Source organism: Cupressus sempervirens, chromosome 10 (genome assembly GCF_028749045.1).
Source record: "Cupressus sempervirens isolate cs-2001-9-10 chromosome 10, ASM2874904v1, whole genome shotgun sequence".
NCBI lineage: Eukaryota > Viridiplantae > Streptophyta > Pinopsida > Cupressales > Cupressaceae > Cupressus > Cupressus sempervirens.
Window position 1 is genome coordinate 615,892,846 of NC_143127.1, and position 25,843 is coordinate 615,918,688.

Genomic DNA, 25,843 nt, shown 5'->3' on the forward strand with positions numbered 1-25,843 from the left:
TATTTATATATGTCAATGAAAGATCGTCATCTTTCATTACATATCATATGCGAAAAATAGTACCCACCATGAACCAAGTCAGAGGGTGGTACAAGGTTTTCACCTCAATTCTCTCTCACAGAGAAGAATGCATTAAAAGGAATTTCAAATTTCACTTCGAACTTTTCCCTTATAGAGAAGAGATCACACATCAAATTTCTCCCTCTAACCAACAATCTTGGGAAGTCAAGTCCTCTAGTTACTCCCTTAGAGCTCTCTTCGCCTAAGGATGCCTATCAAACTCCCTCTGAATCTAATATCGATCTTCCTGACTTTCTGGTGATAAGTCATAACTTCCTCATGATGTACACAAGAGTAGGCTCATAATCTCAAGCAGTCACAGTCATGTATTTCTAGACCCCCTCTAAGTATCAATCTTCTAAGCTCCTACGTTGCCTTTGAAGAAGTGTCATACTCCCTCTTAATGTAGAAGAATACTCATTATTCCAATCATCAAGCAGTCACACACATGTATTTCTAAACACCCTCTAAGTATCAATCTTCTAAGCTCCTGCGTTGCCTTTGAATAAGTGTCATAATCCCTCTTTATGTAGAAGAATACTCTTAATCTCAATCATCAAGAATATTCACTTCAAAAACCTTACTTTATCCAATTTGGTCATCAAATGACGAATGAATTCTAGATCGCAGCTTCTTTCGAGCTATTGTCATAAGACTAAGTCTACACAATATTTTGGTAGAATGTGTAAAGTACCATCCTTCTTTTCCTGCAAGAACAACCTTAGACATAAAGGAAAAGATCAAGGCAAATAGCTCTTAATTGTATGTATAGAAACACAAATAGATAATATAATACTCAAAGATATGAAATACTTATCTATAGATAGACGAAACATCTCCCCTCTAAAGATGGTTCAAGTGGGAATGGAACATTGTTTATCATTTTCCCTCCCCACAATGTGATGTTCCCACTCTAGATTTCCATGTGGTTATAAGAATGTTTTGGATCGTCTCTTGATTAATTTAACTTTGCACGAGTCTTTGCAACAATTGCACCATTTTGTCAAAGTAGGGAGTTGTGAATTCTATTTCCAAAGCCTCTAGACTAAATCTTTAAATGTCATTCTAAGCTCGTGTATTAGTCACATGCTTCCCTATCCTTCGAATGAAGGCCACTAAGTATGTAATTCACCAATTATAGTCTTTTTATTAAAGAATATTATTTCACAGGTGTTATCAAAACTTGAATTATTTGATATCTTCCTTTTAACACCCACAATTTATGGTGGCCCACTTCACACAATTCATCATGAGTTGCCTCTACATTATTGGAGGCGACGATATCAATATGGATCACATTATATACCATGTTTAATCTAGTTTAATACAATCTTTGTCTCTTGTGTGTATTCAGCAGGTATTCAGGAACAACTCTATTATATTCCTACATGCATATAGAATAATAGACAAGGTCCATGATTGCACTGATGTGTGTGTCTAATGTTGTGGCAATTCAATCAACCTTGTACACTGGAATGCAAACATTACTAAACGTGGGTTTGGATCATCAATATCTCTTCAAATGAGAATAATGTTAATCAACTGCTCCATGTGTCAGTCTTGTTGTGAAGACATGGGCATAAACCACCATTTACTCATAATGCCCGGTCAAATTAATTGTACTAGGAAGTTGTGTGGAGGGAAGGGCACAACTTTCTAATGCCTTCAGAGAAGCTAGCAGCCCTGTCTTTATTTTCATTGACAATCATTCAAATAGACATTAATAATGATAACCTTCTACCCGCGTAGTGGGAGTAGCTTCCAATTCGTAGCAAAATCCTTATAACTAGTAGTCGCAAGCTTCGGTTTAGCACATCTAAACATATTTAGCAGTCTCACTATCTAATCGAGGGTATTGATGGTGTTCAAGCAAAATATTTATTGTGTAAACAGGTTTTTGATGGTGTCGAAGCAAGCTTCAACCTACAGGCAAAATATTGATAGTTTTGACAAGCCTGTGTAATGGCATTTCACTAGCTCTTAGAATGACTGCCTCTTATTTGTGTGAGCATGTCTCATCCTTCTTAGATATTTCTATTTGCCAACATTAATTGATATCCAATATACAGGTTTCTGATCTATTGTTGCTAATGAATCCATGGCAAAGATATTGATTAATATAGTCAACTAGTTAATATTCTAGTTGATGCCTTTAGCATTGATAACATCCCTCATATGTGTAGATGCATAATACTCATCAGTTATATCTACCTTCCTCTTCTTATCTAATTTGCTATCACTAACTCTCCTGTCTTTGTTACCTATGTGTATCTTCTTCCTATCACCATGTTCTGTTAACACTGACTTCCACCCCATATGGTGCGATTCATCTGTTATTATCTATGACTCCACATTGGACTAGATTTCCGTCTGGTACTCCATATTTAATATGGAAAGAATCATTGTCGAAGTCTGCAGATTTTGTCTACTCAATTTTTTATTGTGCCCGATATGTGTCTTCCTTACTTACAATCAATGGTGTCAGTTGTGATTTATAATTATTTGTTTCCAACTGAATAATGATCTCCTCTTTTTTTCCTTTTTTTTCCTGCCTTACCATGCATTTCTTATATTTCTGATGTAGAGTTTAGTGTCAACTTTCCTCAACGGATTATTTATTATTACTAATCTCTTTTCACATTCTTTATTATTGGAGTTGTGCTAACAACCTCAATATATGCAAATCTGGTTTTATACTACAGAGATGGAAGTTGTCACTAATCTTCACTCTAGTAAGTGACTCACAATCCTCGAATTCCCCAACTGAATAATGCTTCCTTTTTATTTCCTTTTTTTTCTGCCTTACCATGCATTTCTTATATTTCCGATGTAGAGTTTAGTGTCGACTTTCCTCAATGGATTATTTATTATTACTGATCTCTCTTCAAATTCTTTATTATTGGAGTTGTGTTAACAACCTCAATATATGCAAATCTGGTTTTATACTACAGAGATGGAAGTTGTCGGTAATCTTCACTCTAGTAAGTGACTCACAATCCTTGAATTCTCTAAGAGGAATTACTATCTCAAATACAATTATTAACCTCTAATATCTTATAAAGTTGAACTCGATAATCGTAACATTCAATACATTCTCATATTGGTACATCTGGTCTGCACAGACTTATGAGGTGGTCGTATGTTAAGTATTCAATATACTAAATTCACAGTCAAGGATTCCTGTATATCTTTTGTTTTTATCTGTTGACTGCCAGTTTCCAATTATGTTTACTATCTGCAATCTCTCGTCTATCTGATATAAGGTACTGAACATCTATATTTCTTAACATTCATAATAATCCCATTGCATTGCTCACTGACTGTTTATTCTCTATATTTGTATGGCTTTCCGAATAAAATACTAAATATTGGGTGCCCACTCTATTGGTTTTGATTCTCCTTAATCCATCCTTCTGATTCGATATCTGTAATTGTTGATTGTTTATGTCAAATGGTATTAGCGTTGAGATGGATTCAGATATATATATATAATTTGTTCACTACATATTTGACATCTTTGGAAATGCTTGGTCACCACCTTTGTTTATCAGACATGACATAGTCCTTACTATAATCTTCCTCGTCAGTTTCTCCATCATATTAAAACACCACCCTTGTAATATTTTTGGATCTCCCCTGACTACATTGCTGATGCTTTTGCCATAATATAATTTCTTGTGCATGCATAGCTACTGCCTTCACTGAGACGATATTCCTCTTCCTCTGACTGTGCAGAAATGTCTCGTTCCATTTAGTCTGGCCTATGTTGTCAACCTCTCTCTGTAATGTTCCTTTTGCTATCGATTTCTTAGCACTAATGATTATAGGTTTATATAATAATCTTCGCAGTTATTCTATGTCCCATGTTCGTATCTGGTTTACCAAGTCAAATAACCACTTCCCGATTCCTCTTCTCCTGCAATTTTCAATTGCCTCCTTCCCAACTATAATGCTGATGACGATGATGCTTGTTTGTTTATGGTAAAAGGTTTTCAACACTATAATTCCTTCCATATGGCTCCCAACACTTCCTCCTGCTCTTTCGTGAATTTTATCTGCTTGATATAGTTTCCTGGGATCGTATGTATTTTTCCCTTCGATCTATCAAATTATTTGTCTTCATTTCTCATGGTACATTTGCAGTTTGGCTCTGATACCATGTTGATGTTCAAAGATCGTATTCTGCAAATGTGCTAACATTACCATTGTTATAAGTGTGTTCCAAATGCAGATTTGAATCTCATATAAATATGAGAGACATGTCTCTATGGGTTAATCATCATTTAATAATAGTAATATATTAACAAAAAAAGAAATAAGTATAACAAATATATATTATATACAAGAATATACTATTTAACATGGATAAGTATATATAGGAAATGATGATTTATCAATAACAATAATGTATCTCAGATCGAATCAATCCGATTGAAGCTACAACCTTAACAGACTCCTGCCAGGAGAACGAATATGAGAACCCAACTTATCACAACTTGGAATGCTAGACAAACTTATCCACAAATGATTTATCATGAATCTTGTTTGTAAAGAGCAGGATAAGCCTAAGGAAACGAACAGGATGTGCAGGGATAGGTGTCTGATTTTCCTTAAAGAGCTATGTTCGATTTACTTTACATAACCAAATATTTTATAAAGCAAGATTTAAAAAAAAAACAAAGATCGCCAAGGATAGCCAAGAAGAGCTAAGATGAGTAGTGTAATCCATACGAATTGGACAATTGGGTAAACCTGCAAAATCAATAAGATGAATCAAATCTATGAAAAATAAAATAATTGAAATCTAGTCAATCTGTCAAGTCGAGTAGTGGGTGATCAGGCACATAGTGTCCCACGAAAATCCCTAGCCAAGGTAGGTTTAGTTGTGAATGATGCTGCTATGATCACTAGAGGTCAGGATAACTCATAGTCGGATGGATGGACTATTGGGAGGTACCCGCAGTCTAGTCGGATGTGTAGTTGACAACTCTAACACTAGGATGCTCAGGTGGCAAGATGAGATTGTGTACACATCTTTTTCCTTACAAGGTGGGGTCTTTCTTAGTAGAGAATGGGTGGGTATTACACTAGGTCCAAATGCCTAGACTTGCACAATACAAACCAATTTCTACTTCTCTTGATGTGGTGTGATAAAAACCTTGTTAGTAAACAGATATTTCTTTTAGTTGCATGATTATCTCAGTTTTTGTATTATGCTTTATGCAATTACATTTTTGTTCATATGAAATGGTAGTTGAGATTTTGCAATTAGATATTATTTTACATATGTCCCAATTGTCATAAAATGATCGAACTAAATTAGTATGAACGTAGGTGCATAAATTGGAAATGCATTATGCGAAATAATGCATATTGAACAAGATATAGGAAAGCAGATGCTATGAGAAGCATTTGATGGATCATTATGGAAAGATGAAATTTGTGGAAAATACATCTCTGTGAAACTTTTTATAATATTACTAATACAAGTGATTATATAAGAGACATTGCATGAAACCTGTTTCTTAGCAAAGCACATTATTATGAACTTGATTATGGATAAGCGAGGGAAACTAACCACCCTATGGCTAGGCTTTCTAGAGGTAGAATCCCAAGGAAATGAAATTTTTTGAGGAAAGATTGGATCTAGGGTCTGAGCCACAACAGGAATGATTTGTGGATAGAACATGCAAAGCATATGGGCTCCAGTCCCATCACAAGATTTGCATGTGGACATGTAGTCCAATGGCTTAGGAGACTGGGATGAAGATAGTATGGTACCATGTATATTATGACCTCGATGGTCTTGATTGGATGTGTTGTGATATTCCATAGTGTATTATGGTTATACTTTTGGATGCAATGTTATAGATGTATAATATACATGTTGTAATGATTCCATATGGTAATGAATTATCATGATGTAATGGGATGCATATGTATATATTGAGCACACTTGTATTACATTGATTGCTTAATCATATTAAGACTCGAAGGATATATTGTTTTAAAGGACTTAAAAACTTCTATCGAAATATTATTGTGACAAAATGGGCATGAGGACCTAGGTCATATGAATGGGAAAAGTGGATTCCCTAACCTATAAAAGTAATTGGCAAGCATGCCTAGATGATATACTTACCAAAGAGAACCCTATGTTTGATGATACGTATGACTGATTATATTTATTTTTTACTCATGATCACAATGCGATCAAAAATGAGTTAATAAATCATAAGTTTAAAAGAAAAATGTTGACTCTTGATATTAAATTGAAATATTATCTTCTTGAGTTATTGACATTTTGAATGCACTAAAAGTATTATGAGTGTATATGTATGAGAATGACAGGAAGTAGACATGAAGTATCTACTAGTGGAGTCAAAATCATGTGATACCAAAGTATGGTACTTAAGCACACGTATGTGTGTGCTATCATGTGATTTTAAGGTTGTATGCAATTTAATTTTGCAAAATCATTGAGGAACAAATATTTGATTTGATACATTATTTAATATTTGAATTGGGTTACAGTATGCCATGGACCGATGTTTTGGTGTTGTTCCTATAAATCCTTTAGTATTTTAAATTGCAAAGTTCATCAAGGACGATGAAACACAAGATGGAGGTATGTTACATCCCCTATTTTGCTCAATGTTAAAATATTCTATATAGTCGTTGAGACTTCATGCAAACATGAATTGATTGGTGAAAATCAGTTATTCGTTATGGCTTCATGTAAAATTGAAGAGTTGGATAATCGTTATGTTTCATGAGAAATTGAAATAATGGTTTTCGTTGTGATGTTATATGAATAGCAAGTGGTTTAGCTAATATGATATTTAATTTTGACTAAACAACTTGGATATACGTTATTACCTTGATAAACTTCTTTTGCAGGAACACAACAGAAGGGGAGAAGCATTGCCAAAAAAAGGAAAAGGGCATGTGGGCACCTTCTACCATTGAGCTAACAGGTATGGAACCTAAACCACCTTGGTCAAGGGAAAACTAGACTAAGCAAGCAAGGGTATACCATGTGATCACCATGAGCTAAATTGGTCTACGCATCTAATAAGATGACAAAATAATTAAAGTGGAATACAATTGTATATAGATATATTTTTGAACTCAGAGCTTCATGTGATAACTGCCATATCCTAACACAACGGTACCATGGTACCTACATGTACTTGTACATGTATATACATATATATGCATAAATTCAAATGAGACATACATGAACGTATACGCCCACTTAAAATAAGAAGCACACAAGATACATATGCTTAGAATATCACATATATACATGTGTACATGCATATACAAGAATAAGTAGATATAGGATGGTATCATTATATTAACACATTGGGAGTAAAATTATTATTTCTGACCTTTGGCAATGATTTAATAATATTATTTCATGTCATCGGCTCTCTTTATTTTCAGCGGCCTATTTGATATTTTCTTTTTTTTTATTGAGATTTCATTCTTACCAACAACATTCCACACATCAATGTTTTGAGTATCAATTGCTATCTGTGTTTCCATATCGTCGTCTCTGAGATTTTATTCACATTTTTGTATTGAGAATTACATTCATATTACCATTGAGCCCATTTGAGTATTACATATAAACTGTCGTTGATCATATTGAGTATTGTATTCATTTTTTCCATGGTTCATAACTAGGTTTACAATGCTCTTGCTGATATATCCACCAGTGGTTTCCATTCATATCATGATTATTTCCCTCTGTGATTGCTCCCACATCACCTGAGGTTGATATACTACAATCAAGGAGCCGTACAAGCATTTCTAGCAATCGAAAGTGATCACACCTACTAGCAGATCAGGTTGTGCCTTCTTCTTCACATTTCTGTTCTTAAATTATGTTTATTAATTCTGAGATTAAGTACGTAGAATAAGCAATTGGTAATGTCATGAATTGGAGTCAGAGGGACAAGAATCCGAAATGGAATGTCATATTTGCAAGCTGATTTCCTTAAGTACTAGAAATTAATTATACTTAGTTAAATGCTATACACAAATGAGTGTTACTTTCAAAAGTTAAATTAGAGAGGAAAAATACAATTTTGTGCTAATTTTATACAAAGGCATTATCCATATGCCATCTGAGATAATGAGGACATCCTCATTGAGATAAAGATAAGATACATGAAAATACCAAGGAACTTCTCCTTCGTACATTTGTTATAAGTCAGAGTTTAGTGGACAGCCCCACCGAGATTCATCTAAGTTGACTAGTAAGGTCAAGATGAAGGGTGTGGTCTAATAATTAAGATTATGTGAAAGAACCTGCAAGACAAAAAGAACAATCAGCACTAAACAAATATGCATTGAACATAAGTAAGTAATTTAGACTGAGTCATCTCATGGTGGTCAATAGGTATAAGTCTTGTTTTGGGCCAAGGTAGGTTTAGTGGCATGCTTGTTGCTGTGATCACTACAAGGCAAGGTTTTTAGTTGTTGGGAAATGGGTTGATGAGAAGGACTCCATAGCCTAGCTGACACTCTAACACTAGGATGCTCAATGGCAAGACATCGGTGTCCCATGCCTAATCCCGAGTAGGGAGGGTCTTTCTTAGTTGAGACCGTATGGGAATAGTTAAGGGTCCACGATTGGAAGGTTAAACCCGTGACAATGCTTATCCTCTCCACCAGATGCCAAGACTTGTACAAGACAGAGACATTATTTGCATTCAAGTTATCTTCTTTAACGGGTATTTTACTTTTATGTTCTTGCAAGTTCAGTTGAAGATATGTTTAGATGGTTCATATGATTAAAGTAGCTACTCTCTTTTCAATTGACTAGGATTCAATTAATCTGTTATAACTGTGGATCCCTATGATTGGAATATGTGTAGTTATTATTACGAAGTAATTAGAAAATATTTGCTTGTTATTAACAGAGACCGAAAGGTCATTATATACAAAAGAATAAAACAATGTTTCCTTAAGAAACGATCGTAAAGAATACAAACATTCTATTCTAGCTGAGAAAGCTAAAAAAGCTACAACTAACTAGATATTTACAATAGATTACCATTAACTAATAATAGACAATTATCTATTATCGTAATACCCTCCCTTAATGGTTAATCTATCTAGAACACCAAGCTGTCCTCTGAATATGAAAAACTTATCAGGACCAAGAGGCTTAGTGAGAATGTTTGCAGTCTGATCTGTGGTAGAAACATACTACAAGTCTATCATCCTGTCTTCAACTAGCTGGCGTATGTAGTGATAGTGAATGTCCACATGCTTGGTTCGTTCATGGAAGCCTAGATTTCAGGCTAACGTGATAACGCCTTCATTATCAACAAATAGAGTTGTCGATCCTACTAGTAACATCTGCATATCCCATCTAACGAAGCCAAACAGCTTCACATCATGCCTTAACAATCCCTCTATATTCGGCCTCTCTAGAGGAGAGGGAAACTGCCTGCTGCTTCGTACTGGTCCATGTGACTACACCGAATCCCAAACTGAACACACATCCAAAAGTTGACTTTTTATCATCAACCGAGCCTATCCAATCTGAATCGGTGAACCCACTAAGTTTAAGATTAGAACTTCGAGAGTACATAAGTCCATAATCGGAAGTGCCCTTCACATAATGAAGCACACGCTTTGTTGCCATCCAATAATCAGCCTTGAGCTGTCATAAAGTGTGAGATATAGCTTACTGCGAAGCTGATATCAGGCCTAGTAGGAGAGAGGTAGATGAGGCTGCCTACTAGTTGCATGTATGTAATATCATCAACGAAAGGAAAATCAGACTTTGCGGATAACTTGAGACCTTTCTCCGTAGGTGTAGATGCAAGCTTGCAATCTTGCATACAAAATTTATCTAACAAGGCCCTGGCATAGTTGCACTGAGAGATGAATATACCAAAAGACTGTTACCAAACCTCAACACCTAGGCAATAATGCATGAGCCCAAGGTCAGTCATATCAAAAGACTGGCATAATTTCTATTTGATTCCCTGAATCAAAGATGTCAAACTGCTAGTGATGGCCAAATCATCCACATAAATAACTAGAAGGATGATGTCGTTGTTAGTAGTCTTGATGTAAAAATTTGAGTCTGAAGAACTCTTCTTAAAGCCTTTTTTTTTTAAAGAGGGGTAAACACTTTTGACCTGGAGCTATGAACTAGTGAGGCCACAAACGAGGGACCTCATCCCCATTAGATTTGAACTTTGATGGCAAGAATAACAACTCAACAACTTAACCATCACAACATGCCACTATTGGCTTCTTGAAGCCTTAATCACTGAGGTACTTATCATTTTTTATGCACTATGCCCGAGGGCCCTACTTCAAGCCATAGAGACCTTTTACCAATTTGAGAACCTGATGGTCTTTACCAGCAACCTTCAAACCAAGAGGTTGCATTATGTAGACCTCTTCATGGAGATCGTCATTTAAGAAAGCACTCTTGATGTCCATTTGATGGACTTTCTAGCCAAACTATGTTATCATGGCTAGGACTAATTTGATGGTGCTCATCTTTACAGGAGCAAAGGTCTCCTCATAATCGATGCCCTAATGTTGAGAAAAGCCCTTCGCAACTAAATGAGCTCCCACTCTGGAATTCCTTTAGCCTCGGAATATGTTTGAGGTTCAAACACACTATGATGTTGGCCATGAAAGCAAAGTTAATAGACTCTGTAGATTTACTCTTTTTCCGAGCAATTCTCCCATCAATGAGCTCATCATCATGAAGATCAACATGTGTCTTAGCACACCAGTTAGGCCGAAGAGGACAATGACCAACATTAGTATCAGGAGATGCTTGGTGATCAGGTTCCTCATCAGAAGAATCTGGATAAAACTCAAGCGAAGCATCTACAAATCGAGGTGATCCTGAAGGAGAAGCTGGAGGTTCTGTACAGCAATCACTGGTATAACTGGAGCTATAAGAGGTACTGGAGCCCTCCCATCAAGAGGACCTAATAGAAGTCGAACTCCCAAATCATAAGCCTTCATAGGCTGGTCTACTGGATCAGAAACAGGAGAAACATGCATGAATGGTCATCGTTGCTCATCAAAGACTACGTCACAAATATAGATGAGACGAGATGTCTCAACATCGATCACGCAGTAGGCTTTGTGAAGAGTTTGTATCCCGCAAGCATGAGTTTCTGACTCTTGGCATCCAACTCGGTGCGTAATGCATCAGGGATCCAAACAAAAGCAAGGGAGCCAAAAACCTTCAAGTGGCTAATTCTGGGCTTACGACCTAACCAAGCCTCTTCCAGAGTTTTACATTTGACTACCACTGTGGATGATCAGTTCAATAGATAATCTGTAGTTTTAACTGCTTCTGCACAAAACTTCTTTGGAACATGTCTATATTCGAGCATGGATCGAGCCATCTCGGTGATTATCTAATTTCAACGGTCAACTACATTGTTCTATTGTGGCATGTGGGGTGTGGTTAACTAGCATTTGATGCCATGTGTATCCAAGAAGCTAGAGAAAACATTAGAACAAAGTTCCCCCCCATTGTCTGATCTAAGAGTAATAATAGATTTCCTAGACTCTTTTTCAACTAAAGGTTTAAACTTCTAAAATACAGAAAATGCATCTGATTTCTTTTTAAGGAAATACACCCACATTTTTCTACTGAAATCATCAACAAACAATAGAAAATACTTGGACCCAAGAATAGGAGTGGCCATAGGCCTGCAGGTATCGGCATGAACAAGCTGAAGTATTTGAGAAGTGGGTCATGAATCGCCATTGGTGAAAGGTGTGCGATGTTGCTTCCCAGCCTAGCATGCATCACAAACTCCAAGCTATTGAGTCTGAATCTCTGCCAATCCAAGAACAAGCTCATCCCGAGCAAGCTATGAGAGATAATACACATTCAAGTGTCCATATCGCTGAAGCCAAAGTGTGCTAACAGAAGACCGCCGAGCAAGCCTTAGCTAAGTCTTGAGAATCACCAAAATCAGTAAGTTTGAAAAGACCATGATTCTCAAGACCCATTGCAACAGTAGACTATGTCACCCGATCAATGATGGTGCACTGATGTGAACTGAAGGTGACATCCAAGTGTAGAGAATGGCGCAACAGCGAACTGACTGAGAGTAGATTTAGTTCCATCCCTGCAACGTAGTACACATCGAGAAAAATGAGATTTCTCCCAGCAGACTGAATATGAATGTTGCCTTTGTCGACAACTGTGTACTCTTCTCCGCCACCAAAAATAAAAGAGTCTGAATAAGGTTGGTAGTCAGCAAACCAATCTCTGCAATGAGTGAAATGACAAGAGGCACCTGAATCAATGTACTAGGCAGACGACTTCACATGATCTGCAAGTCTTTTAGCCATGAAGGCATAAAAGGCAGACTCTATTTGCTCAGTGTGCTTTGCATTGATCACTTTGGGCAGCGAACCTGATTGCTTAGATTGTGTAGCTAAGCATTTTTAATATTCAAAAAAAAGTACAAAAAATGGCAGAAATGTGCAAAAAAAACAGACGGATTTGGACAAAAATGGGTTGCAGATCCGAACCAAAAGTCGACAAATTCAAATCTCTCTAAACGGAAACCCTAGTCAAATTACAGAGAGAGTTGGAAGCAAATATGCATGTAAATAATTTCAAAAATAAAAGGCAGATAATTTCAACCAAGAAATTATAATTATTTCCAAAAAAATTTAGAGTATTGGCTTTGATACCATATTACGAAGAAATTGAAAAATATTTGCTTGTTACTAACAGAGACCGAAAGGTCATTATATACAAAAGAATAAAATGATGTTTCCTTAGAAAACAATCGTAAAGAATAGAAACATTCTATTCTAGCTGAAAAAGGTAAAAAAGCTACAGCTAGCTATAACTAACTAGATATTTACAATAGATTACCATTAACTAATAATAGAGGATTGTCTATTATCGTAATAGTTATAATTGTCCTTCATATGATTATGAAAAGTAATGTATCTTTTATCTATATTTAAATTGTTATGAAAAAATAGCTTATTACAGTGATGGTTAGTTATGATGGCAGTTATATATATATATTTGTTCATTGAATGCTTCTTTAATCTGCTATTGTTGTTTAACTCTTTCATGTGAACATCTAAATAGCTGTTATAACTGCCATCTCATGCTCATGAATATGAAAAAGTGATTGTGTTCAATGTTATGATAGTTGTTGGTTAAGGCTGGGAAAAAACGGGATGTTACAGATACTTTAATGCCAATCCACACGTGATCTTGATTAACTTGATCCACAATTGATGAGGAGGATCTGATGCTACAACAATTGATGATACTGATGAGGTTGGATTTTGGGATAATCTTCTATTGCTGTTTAACTCTTTCATATGAACATCTAAATAGCTGTTATAACTGCCATCTAATGCTCATGAATATGAAAAAGTGACTGTGTTCAAACTTATGATAGTTGTTGTTTAAGGCTGGGAAAAAGGGGATGTTACATATACTTTAACGCCAATCCACACATGATCTTGATTAACTTGGTCCACAATTGATGAGGAGGATCTGATGCTACAACAATTGATGATAGTGATGGGTTGGATTTTGGGATGTTCTTGATTATGACAATAGCACTATGAACAATAATAGTTGTGTAATGTGTTTATGCAGATGCCAGCATACGAATGTGGAGAATGCCCCAGGATGGAACAAGGAATGTTGGACGAAAATTCAAATATCGGAAGAAGTTTAAAAGAATGCTCAAAACAAAGCAAGACGACAAGGCCATATGAACTCCCCAACTCACTGGAGAACGTCATAGAGATTCGAGAAGTACATTAAAAATTTCTGGAAATTTAAGATAACATCAGGAGAATGTCAGTCGGGGAATGAATATTTCTTAGACGAAATGTTTGAAAACATATTTTGAAAAGGAATGAAAATTCCTAATGAAAATCAAGGCAGATATAATGAAGAAAACTCAAATAATATTCCGCCACATAGTTTTGTCCTATTCTACTTGGGAAATGTGAAATTTCATCTTCAGGTGAAAGTAGGTGAAAGATATAATACTTTAATGTTGAGATGTTTATAGAACGCAAATCTCAGCCCTTGGTGTTGAGCAACTCTCCATCATTGATCTAGCAAGCCTTCTCTATAAAAGCAACGCATCTCTCATTTGTACAGTTAAGTAGTTAGTTTTGGCAGAAGCAGCTGCTGATGTTATAGGAGCTGAAGGACAAAAATTGTTATACATGATATATGAAGTTAATACAAGTTGAGCATTGAAGTTATGGTGTCTTCTATGTGTTACTTTAATGTTTGCATGGTTTTCATTCTTCAAAGTTAATTGCAGTTCAATGGTTTTAATGGTTATATGCAAAGATGCATGATGGGTTTCTAGTTTATAGTACATACCATTTGCATCTTGCTGATGTAAGGTGCAGTGCACAGTTAAATTGAACACAATTATAGCATTAAGTTCAATTGTAAATGCATGTTTGAATTGCACCATTGTTGGGTATTTGAATATATATTTGCACTATGAAAATCCTTTGCCTCCCTAGAAGATTGCACTATTTTTGCAGCACTGTGATATTCTAGTTAAGAAGAAATCAGTTTGGTGGGATCCATCAGTCTAAACCATTACCCATCATTGTCATTGTCCTTAGGAATTCCAACTTTAGTCTCTATGAACCCTAATCCTTTTTGCTATTTCTTTTGAATCAATCAAGTTAGATTAGGTGGAATCATCCACAATGAGAGAGATTTGCCACCACATTCCAGGAATAATTCACATAAATCCCCTTATGATTTCCAGCAATATCACATCATATCCACTAAGTCTATCCATGCACAGTCAAGACTAACAATAGGAACCTTGGAGATATCTCATTTCATCATATCTAAAAGCACTTGAGAGTTCTTTGTTCAAGTGAGAGTAGGATAAACTCGGTGGATTTTATTCTTTGTTGGCGGTGTGCAAAACCCCCATCAACAATGTTGTTCCCCTAGATAATTGTGTAGCAATTGGTAGCCCATTTGTATACCTGATATGCTATCTTTGTGAAAAGAAACGACAAATACTGCTTGGTCAAGGCCAACCATAATTTCACCATTAATGCAATAAAAGTAAATCCAAGCTCTCTTTAGTAAATGCTACCCAAGATAATACAATTAAATTTTAAAAAATGGTTTGTGCAAGAGAGAGGTTTAATTTATTTATTTAAGATGTGGCTGAAGTAAAATTGAATGGAAAAGTTTACTTGTAAGTTTGTAACCAAGACAATGAGCTTGTTCAAGTAAGGCATCTTATAGCATATATGCCAGCAAAGAGAAATACTTATAAGCAAGTTGTTTCAGCACTTGAAAGAAGTATACCAAAAGCCCAGAGGACTTCCACCTGAGAGAGTAGTACTGCAAGAGATCCATTTGGAACAAAATTGCTCTCTTCCCAACCTTGGCTTGTATTGTCTATCAATTATGGATGAAAAGGAGGTAAACAAACAACTTCAATTTTTATTAGGGCGGGGGATAATCTGTCCTAGCACATCTCCATGTGATTCTCCCGTTGTCATGGTACCAAAACAAACAACATGTATTTGGTGTAGACCCTTGAACAATATACCATCAAGAAAAAGTATCGTCTTCCACCAATTGAAGACTTGTTACATCAACTCCAACATTCCAAGTGATTCCTTAAGATGAACTTTAAGTAAGGTATCAACAAATATAAACATGGGTAAAACAACTGCCAAGGCAAGCTGAGGTCAATATGAATGGCTCACTTCCCATTCATTTTTTTATTGCTCTTATGACTTCCATGAGATTAACGATCAAAGGCTGCAATTGCATTTGGCAATATATATGATGAGCATCAAATGCAATTAAGACAATTTTTGCAAGTTGCAAGTACTAAAGGAGAACAAACTGCTTCACAAAATGAGACGACATGTTATTTTGTACAACATTCACTACTCTACTTGGGACATGTGATTAGATGAGGAGAGGTTATGATCAACCATACAAAGATAAGGATGAAGAGGGCTAGCTATCAACCCAAGCAAGACAAGAAGTTTTTGTAAGAGCTATCAAACAGATTTGCAGTTCATATAACCATTCTCCACATTTGAAGCACCCTGGCATTTGATAACCGAAGTATTAAGCCTTTTACTAGGTGCAATTATCAACAATGTAGATTACAAGAATTCAAATGTGCAATCAGCAAAGCAATGAGTTTCGCAGCAGCTAATTTGCAACTATTGATTGAAATTTAGCAGATGCAGATGATCACACCGTAAGTGTGATTCTACTGAAAGAAAGCCAGAATGCTATCAATCTAGACTTTTCCATGGGGCAGTTTACTATTTGATGGGGCATGGGAACTATTTTTATACGGGTCACTAACTACTTCAGTATATGTAAAAAGAATCAGACATATAGCAACACGGTATTACAGATAGATGGATTTCATACAATAATTTAATTTGATCGTCAATTAACAAAAGGTGTACAAGTTGGCTAATCTGTTGTCAAGATGAGGCAAATGCTGAAGACTATGAACATTAAGGATATTTGGAGGAACAATTTCACTCTTGAAAGGGACAAAAAGTACAAATTAAGCATTAGGAAGACTGTCATCTCAAATATGGGCATCTCTACAAGTTGGGAAGTCTTTCTGTTCAGATGAAATAAAATATTCTGCTTGTGAGAGAAGCACACAGCTCAAAGTTGCATGTCCCTTTGATGTAGCAAGTACAGTACTGTATTTGCATGGCTATGTATACCACCAACAAAAAAAGATGATGTTTCATGTTTCTCAGTTCATAAGGGGTGGTATAGCAAATACAGTGGCATATCTGCATGGTTAAGTGTACCATAAAAAATGCAAGATGGTTTTACATGTTTTTCAATTCATAAGGGGGTGTCCCTGGTGCATAAGCTGATTGCTCACAGCTGAGTGTTTATCACTGGGCAACCTCAGTTTAATTCCCTTGGGGGTTAGCAGTCCACTTCATGCTGTATTTACACCAAGCGTGGGAGGATTTATAGGAGTAGCACTCAACAATTGAACCTATGACCTGGCAATAGATGATGGTTGAATAGCTTACCAATTCACCTTTGTATAAAAAAGACCAAAGGGAGTGAAATTCAGAAAAATGTCTCCACTAATTCCATACAAGAAATTTAAAAAGGTCAATGAAGTTATTTATTTTTCACTAATGTTTGGATACATTTGGTTTGTCTTGTTCTATTACTTCAGACAGTATGTGATGTTCTTGGTCAGATTTCAGATCCTTAGTCAAGGAGAATTGATACAAGATTGACGAGGAGGCCAGCTACTTTCCATCCCCAAAAAGATGATCGAAATCTTGTTGCATACACAAAATTGATGCAAGTCTTAAGGGAGTACAATAGGAAGTATTCCACGGACTGGGGATGATAATTTGGCATTTATTCAACAGTCATACAATAGGAAAATGCAAAATTCTGCAAAACAATATCCTTTTGAAACATACCTTTGGTTGCTTTCTTCCTAATCTATTTAATTTTACGATGAGAGAGCCAAAAGGGAGCCAGGAAAAATTGATTGAAAGAACACAAAGCGAGAAAATGCCACCACTTAAGCATGGTCCCATTAGACTTGTTGAGCAAGGAGGAAATAAAGCATTTAGATTAGGAATGCCATTTTATATGGCAATGTATTCAGTTGTGAATGTTGAGCCAATCATGCTCAATGATGAAGAACAAGACCCATTGTTGACTTCTTCAAGACTTTGTACCCAATGTAAAATACGAGTTGGAGAATTATCTTACCTTGAATAGGAAGCAAGGAAAACAAGAAAGAGAGAGTGGGAAAATTGGCAGATTGGATTGAAGAGCTAGTTGCCATAATAAACTAGGCGATATGCGAAAGACAAAATGAGAGCCACAAGAGTCCTTAAGGTTTTGGGGATAAAAATCCTTCATATCGGTGCAGTACATACTACAAACCCAGATGAACCATTCACAATTGTTATAATACAGTTTTTGCCAATAAATCATCTTCCTTCGTGAATTGTTGAAGTCTGAACAATTCAGAACTCGGGACATTTTTCTAGCCACACTTGTAGGACAGAAGTTGATCAATAGAAAGTGCAGAGAACTGACCAGAAAAGAACAAGAAGGATCTAAGGTGCTCCAGATACCTAAGGGTCAATAGTAGTTGCAGACACGGAATAAAGATCACACAAACATAATCAGCGCTGCAGAATACATCCAATTTACAGGACCAAAGCGGACCAAGCAGACAATAAGGGGTGCCTAATTATTCCTAAGTAGAACTTTTTTGTTTCCTGGCTACTTATGTTGAAGCAGAAATATACCTATTGAGCTTATATAAAATGATCTAGAGTTTTTTTTAAAGCTTGTAAGACCAAGTTTACGAACGAAAAAAAGTTGTCTTAAGTAAATTGCATGCTCAAAGTCATGAGTTAAACTTGCAGCTTTTTCCCAAATTCTCTAAGGTAATTCCTTGTGTTCATTACTTGTGTGTCTTTTCACTCATGCACTTGCTCAATTTCATCACATGCAACTACGCTCACAATTTCTAGCACTCCAGAAACTTTACAATTCTATTTTTAATCTTGCCAATGTCTTATTCAAACCTCATTTGCCTATGTAAAGATGGGGTCTCTTCCATTCATTTTATTTTTGCCTGTAATGTGCTTGGGGTTTATATTGTCTTTATGCTTCATCTTCAAATGATGTCCCCAAAGCATTGAATGTTCAAACTCTCATTCTCAAAGCATTATTCAATATATTTTGGGTCAGGCTTTTCTGCAATAGTATTACTCACCGAGACTCTCTAGGAGGCCTTTACCCATTTACAGAAGGAACAAAGAGGACCAAGCAGACATATTAAGTGCTGCCTAATTATTCCTAAGTAGAACTTTTCTGTTTCCTGGCTACTTATGTTGAAGCAGAAATATACCTATTGAGCTTATATAAAATGATCTAGAGTTTTTTTTAAATCTTGTAAAACCAAGTTTAGGAACAAAAAAGTTTGTCTTAAGTAATTTGCATACAAGGCTAGCTTGTAATTGCATTGCAATAGTGCCAATATAGTCCCACAATGGATTGGGAGGCTCCATTGGAGCAATTGGTTTGTATTTCTTCTTCTGATTGGTTGATGTCAGAGTCATGACTTAAACTTGCAGCTTTTTTCCCAATTTCTCTAAGGTAATTCCTTGTGTTCATTACTTGTGTGTCTTTTCACTCATGCACTTGCTCAATTTTATCGCATGCAACTACTCTCACAATTTCTAGCACTTCAGAAACTTTACAATTCTATTTTTAATCTTGCCAATGTCTTATTCAAACCTGATTTGCCTATGTAAAGATGGGGTCTCTTCAATTCATTTTACTTTTGCCTCTAATGTGCTTGGGGTTTATATTGTCTTTATGCTTCATTTTCAAATGATGTCCCCAAAGCATTGAAAGTTCAAATTCTCATTCTCAAAGCATTATTCAATATATTTTGGGTCAGGCTGTTCTGAAATAGTATTACTCACCAAGACTCTCTAGGAGGCCTTTACCCTGCATCTCAGTCATAAGGAAAAATTTAAAATGCCTACAGCCTTCAACTTCTTTGCCACATTTTCCTGCCTAAGTCAACCCCAACAATTGTGGCTCTTACCGCAAATAACTACTTCAGAATTTATAGTCATGGGCTTGAGCTTGAGGATGAGTTAGGAGCTTGGAAACATAGATGGTATGAAAGGGCTTTGTTTCTCCATTAAAAAAGAACCTTTGAACATTGGCATTGTTCTGCTTCCTGCCCTCTCTCATACTTCTGGTAAGGCATCCTCTCCCTCCTCCCTGAGCAAAAAATATATCAGGCCCACCCTCAAAAGGAGTTGGCTTCTCTCTAAAATGCAAATGCAACGGAATCTACAGTATAATTAGTATGTTGCTTCTGTAGCATTGGTGTTCTTACATACAACTAGTTATCACATGACTACATAGTACAGATCAAAGTTTCACAAGTATATGTCCTCTAGATCAATGATGTCTCGGATGTCTAAGGGACTTGGAGAGGCCTCCAATCGTCTCCCTTTCTGTGAAGTTTTGTAGATCTCAACCTTTTTATTGGGATTTTCTAGATCTTGCTAGATTCCTGTGACCATTGTTGGGACTTCCCAATATCTCATCGCTGTCCCCAAGAATTGAGTTAGCCTCCCACATCAAACAAATAAAGAATATCATATTCTTTGAAGCATTCTAAGTCTAAAATTAATCAAACTATAAAAGGGAGTTCCCCAAAGCCAGCCCAAAGAGACTCCATTGTCATTTACTATTAACCAAAATAATAGACAGGGGAAGAGAGAGAAAGACAAGCAGTTTTTAAGATATCAATTGAATATCGAGTCTTCTTTCTAAGCTTGTTGTTCAACATACCCCTGTACCATGATTCGCATCTCTCAATAAAGTTCACATTTCATATTATGTCTAAGATTGTCAGTCCACCCGATGAAAGTGAAACATTTATGGAGTCTTCTTTCTAAGCTTCTATAGGTTTCTTGATGGTATTTTAAGCATTTATGATTTATTTGTAATTTAAGAAGTCAAACATTAACCTTATATGTTTGTTTTAATACATGGGAGTATTCCCACGACCTAGCCCAGCAACCAATGACTAGTGAACCGTGCAAGCTAGCGTGAGACTAGTCCCCCACGGGTGAGATCAACCACTGCCAAGATGTCTCACCTCTTAAACTCGAGAGATTTGAAGCCGAGACCATGGGGAAATATGCACAACCTCAAGCCAAATCGTCTACCTGTGTGGGCTATTAACTTTACATGTTATTTTAATGGCCATTCACATAGTCCATAAAATCCGGGGATATAATGCCATGCACAAAAATTGGAGAAACACAGCAGCCGATGGAAGTGATGTGGATCTAACTCCTAAATTTATTGAAAATGTTTTAACACAAAAATAAGCCTGGTTATTGAAAATATATTTTAAGATTCCTCAGAAAACCTCGCATTGTTTAAAATTTATAACACATTTGAACAAATAGTATGCAACTCTGAATCTTCAAATATCTTTTTGAAATTGCTCAGACGACCTCATAATGTGCCAAGTTAACTACAATTTGTAGAACAGATGATATTCGCTCCAAATCATAGAAAATAACATTATTTAGCTCCGACTCTTCAAAAACAATATTTAAAATTCCAAATTTCCACATTTATCCTTCACATTTCTTATTAAAAAAATAATTACTTAGAATTCAATAAATTTGCATCAAAATAGAAAAAGAAACTCAAAGCTCACTTATAAAATGCATAATACATAATGAAACTATATTTTCCGTGGCAAAAGTATAACAAACCCTAGATAGACGCAACAGGCAATTGACTATGAAGTGCTAAGTTTAAAAAGAAGCCTGATGATTCAAAATTTGGTCAGTGAAAATACAAATTGTTCAGAGTATGACATTTTCTTTCTACACGAGAAATTGGACAAATTTTCAAATAAATATCAAAAAATCTAAATTGAAACATGAAGTGATTATATGCAATTCAAACTCCTTACGTCGTCAATCTCTTGTATTTGGGATTGCAAAATTTGAATAGAAACCATTTGGTGAGTCTTATGAGCCTCTACAAATTTAATTCATAAACATTTCCGAGAGAAAACTCTGGCATAAATGTGTGTTTGATAATAGCAAGTACTTATATCGCAAATGGAAGATATGAAAGCGACGCACAATCGACTGTCGAAGATGAACTTGCTGTCTATTTTCGCCATAGAAGAGTCGTAGCGGGAAGCAAATATCTTGAAAGCTGCGCGCTACCGGCTGTTGCCGGTGGAATAACAGGCCACTGCAGCGGAGTCTCCCGTCTGGATGATATGTCGAGAATCCTCGACCTCATGATTTTGCTTTTCACCTAATGAAGGGAAAATATATGTCACATGGAATGGTGGGTGTTTCCTTTAAAAACTGTGATGTATAGTGAATAATGAGGGTCACACTTGCAAATTGACCTTTTGCACTTCCATTCTTATTTTTATTTTTTTCTAAAAACAGAAAATATTGGCTTTTAAAATAACAATGTCTATAGTTTGTCACAAATTTGTCTTTATTATTATGGGTGCCTATAAAGTTCCTCATGGATTCCCTATGGCCTTCTTCTATGAATTATGGGACATGATCAACTTTGATGTTGCAAGAGTTGTGTTGGTAAACAAATTGTTCTTTTTTATTCTAACTCTTAAATGCCCAAATTATGAACAATATCTGATTACTAATAGTTGAAAAGTTGCTTCAAAAGGCTAACTTTTCTCTGAATTAGCAGTTACAACTCCCTGTTATGGATTTGCAATGAATTATGTTTTGTTCCTAAAACTGATATGGGGTGTGTTCTTGACCTGAGAACAGGAGAGGTAAAACTGAGTCAAGCCTAAACAGGATCTAACTTAGGCAAGAAGTAATTTCTAAACAATTGGTTAAGTTCGTGAACGCACACATCCTATGAACTCACAAAGCTTAATAACTAAAAATGTTATAATAGCTAATATTATCTTATTCAATTCAAATCTAAGCTACAAGGAAAGAAAAATTAACTGGAAGGAAATACATCTAAGAGGTTTTTCTTTGAACATGCCATGACACTACTTATCACATCCATTTACTACTTCAAAACAAGGGAATGAAACTTCGTTTGTTCCTTTCTTCAACTTAGATTAAAGAGAAAACATGTAATTAACAACTAACAGAAATGGAACAAAGAATAATTGATACAAGATAACATTCAATTGACTCTGCAACATCAAGTATTTCATGCCAAAAATTAGCCGACCTTTTATTAATATTTCAATTTCATACATATAGGATTCTGAGATGACCATTACAATAGAAGTTCAATCGGTTCATCTTCTCAAAAGAATGACAAATGGCAAGAAACTAGTTTGTCGTATTACAATTATTACATCAGAAAATAAAGAGGCGGAATATGAATCACTTCGCCTTCTTTCCCTTTTCAACTTTTGCCCTATATGCCTTAGCAGCAACAATGATTGGGATTAGCTCTTCATGCCTAGGCATGTGTATGTTGATGTATCTCAAGAGCCACTTAGAATGCTCCCTAGCCAACTCCTTCACAACATTCAATCGATCTTGCAGTTCCTTTGTGGCCACATGTATGCATCCGCTGAGTTTTTGGATTTTTGCAACTCTGTTTTGATTACCAAAGGATACATCTATCAAACTATCAATGAATTTGGAGAAATTCTCCTACATGACGGTTCTGCTAGTCTGTGAATCCATATGCAGTCCCCTCATGAGCTTAAAACTTTTGTCTTGGTCCTTCTTTACTTTCTCCTATGTTTCCTTAAGTCCTTTCTCTGCTAACAGGATCATCTCTAATTTGAACTACATGCTCTGAAGCCATTCAAATAGAGATTCATCTCTCTTTGGCAAGATTTTTGCTTCAACGGCTTCCTTTGCCTTCATCTGAATAATCATCTTCAGAAGAGAGATACAATCATCACTCTTCACTCTTTCTTTGGCCAAAGTATTTCTATTTGCTGAGATGTTATCCTTCTTTGTTTCTAATCTAAAGATAACATTGCCAATTTGTTCTATAATGAAGACTCGCTCCAATTTGAGCTTCCCAGTCCAATCCTTACCAATTTGACCAAAGTGCCTATCTTCCTGAAGCTGAGAGATAAGGGCTTGAACTTCGGCAATAATGGGATTACTTGTTACTGACATTTCGGAGATACTTGCCAGTGGACTGACCAATTGTCTAATAAATCTATTTAGTTCCTCTATCTCTACCTTTATCCTAACCTTTAACAACTTGAGGCTTTCTAGTTGTCCTTCAATTACTTCATTGGTTGACTTCCACAAGCCAAACTTGGTGTCATGTCTAGCCTCTCGAAGATCTACCAAGTATAAAGTGAAATCATCTACGGTCATGTCTTCCATTCGTCCATCCTTGGTGGACTTTGCAATCTCCATTGTTAAGTGCCCGGTTTCAGGATCTTGTCCAAGGATAGACAAAGTCTTTTGCTTCTTAACCTTACTCAAAGTAGACCCAAAGTGAACTGCAAGAGATAAGACATCTTTGTTTGGAGCACCTTCATCCTTCCTCTTCCTCTTCTTCTCCAAAGTGTCTTCCAACCAGGAATCTGTGTCTATCACCTTGGAGGTCGTGCCAAGTGAGTCTATGCTAAACATCTTCTTCCTGACTAGAGTGATTGCCACTGTAGTCAAAGAGAAGGGATTCTTCGAGGCCTGAGAAATGAGCTTGGACAAGTTTTGGCCTTTCTCCACCTCTGAGGTTTTCTTAGTTGCCTTGTCTGATTCAGTAGACTCACTACTACTGCTCTTTCCATCTCCTAAATCCACTATCTACACTGGGGAGCTACTTGGTTGCAGAAGTGTAGCACTTACTTGTAGAACTGGACTATGATGAGGTGAGGGAACTGGAGTGACATGAGGGAAGGAAATTGGGGTGGTATGAGGAGAGGGAACTGAGGTGACGACACTATCCTTTGGCTCCTCTGTCTTCTTCTTCTCATCCTCAATTTGGGTTCCAATAATTGGGAGAGAGCCATCATGACAAGTCTTATCTATGGGGATGTTCTTGTCTAGAGGTTGGTCAACTCCCCCTTATGGTTGAGTTGGTCCTTGAGTAATAGCCAAGGTTACACCTATTGTGCCACCTTGAGAGGAGGAAGGAGCTATAGCTGTTGGAGAAGCTTGAGCTGATGTGCTTTTACTTCTACTCCTCCTTGCAGTAGTCGATTCAACCCACTTTCTAGTTCTTTTGATGATTCGGGTCATCATGATATCTAAGTACTCCTCAGCATCCTTGTAAGGCTCCAAATTGATAGGAGTGTTTCTTAACTCAGTCAGATATGTATTACTATACATATTTTTCCCATCATCCTCCAGTTATTCAACATCAAAATTGATATTATATGTTTTATTTGCTCCACTATGAGCATGGCGAAAGCACGATCTTGACTTTCAAATTCATCTCTACAACCTACCCAATAATCCTCAATAGTGGTAATGTGTTTGATCACACTCCCGATCTGCAACACCTCCCTAGCATATCTGTTCAGATCAAACATAGGTCTTAGGACCTCATACATCTCCAATTTGTACTGCATCTCGAACACTTTAAGCATATTCTTTGCATCTGATCGAGACTCACAATTGAAAGCTCCTATTTTCATAGGGAACTCATATCCCTTCTTCTTCAAGCTCCCACTTAGCACATTCACTTGGATTGCCTACCTCATGATCTCTATTAGCACGATCATGTCACTTGGATATCTGGGTAGCTTCAAGGGAAATCCATTGAAAGTTGCAAGACGCAAATACGAGAAAGATGAGAACTGGATAAAATAACTTTTGAACTAGCTAATAGCCACCATTGCTTCTGGGTTGAATCTCCTCTCTAGGCATCCTTGGAGCTCCCTGCAAATTCTCATAGTGAATGCATCATTAACTTTGACATACTCCGTATAACTATTTTGTAATTGCAAACATGGATAGAACTCATAATACTTCACATCATCGAGAAAATTTTCTATCCTTGGCAGACCCAGCCATAATTGTAGAGATGCTAGCATGTAAATCAGAAAGGAAGAAATATAGAAGGTGTTGTAGAACTTCGTGGCACTGAGAGCATTGGAAAGATTTTCACTTACCTCATGAGCCCAGTCTATATATTGCGTATCTGAACAAATAACTTGTACCCAAAAGAAATATTTTTCAATGAAATATAGAGCTTCTACCT

At 36.3% G+C, this 25,843-nt stretch overlaps 1 protein-coding gene across 2 annotated transcripts in view; it reads right to left on the reverse strand.

Moving 5' to 3' along the window:
- The window catches only part of LOC149535348 (uncharacterized), a 195,453-nt gene extending 173,477 nt beyond the window's left edge, over nucleotides 1-21,976 (reverse strand). Inside the window, exon 1 of one of the 2 annotated variants that reach the window (XM_089803948.1) lies at nucleotides 21,796-21,976. The gene's annotated coding sequence lies outside the window, so the exon portion shown is untranslated. Of the gene's footprint in view, nucleotides 1-21,620; nucleotides 21,734-21,795 lie in introns of those variants that run through there. The other variant, XM_089803947.1, reaches the window with a different exon arrangement.
- Nucleotides 21,977-25,843: the final 3,867 nt, after the last annotated feature.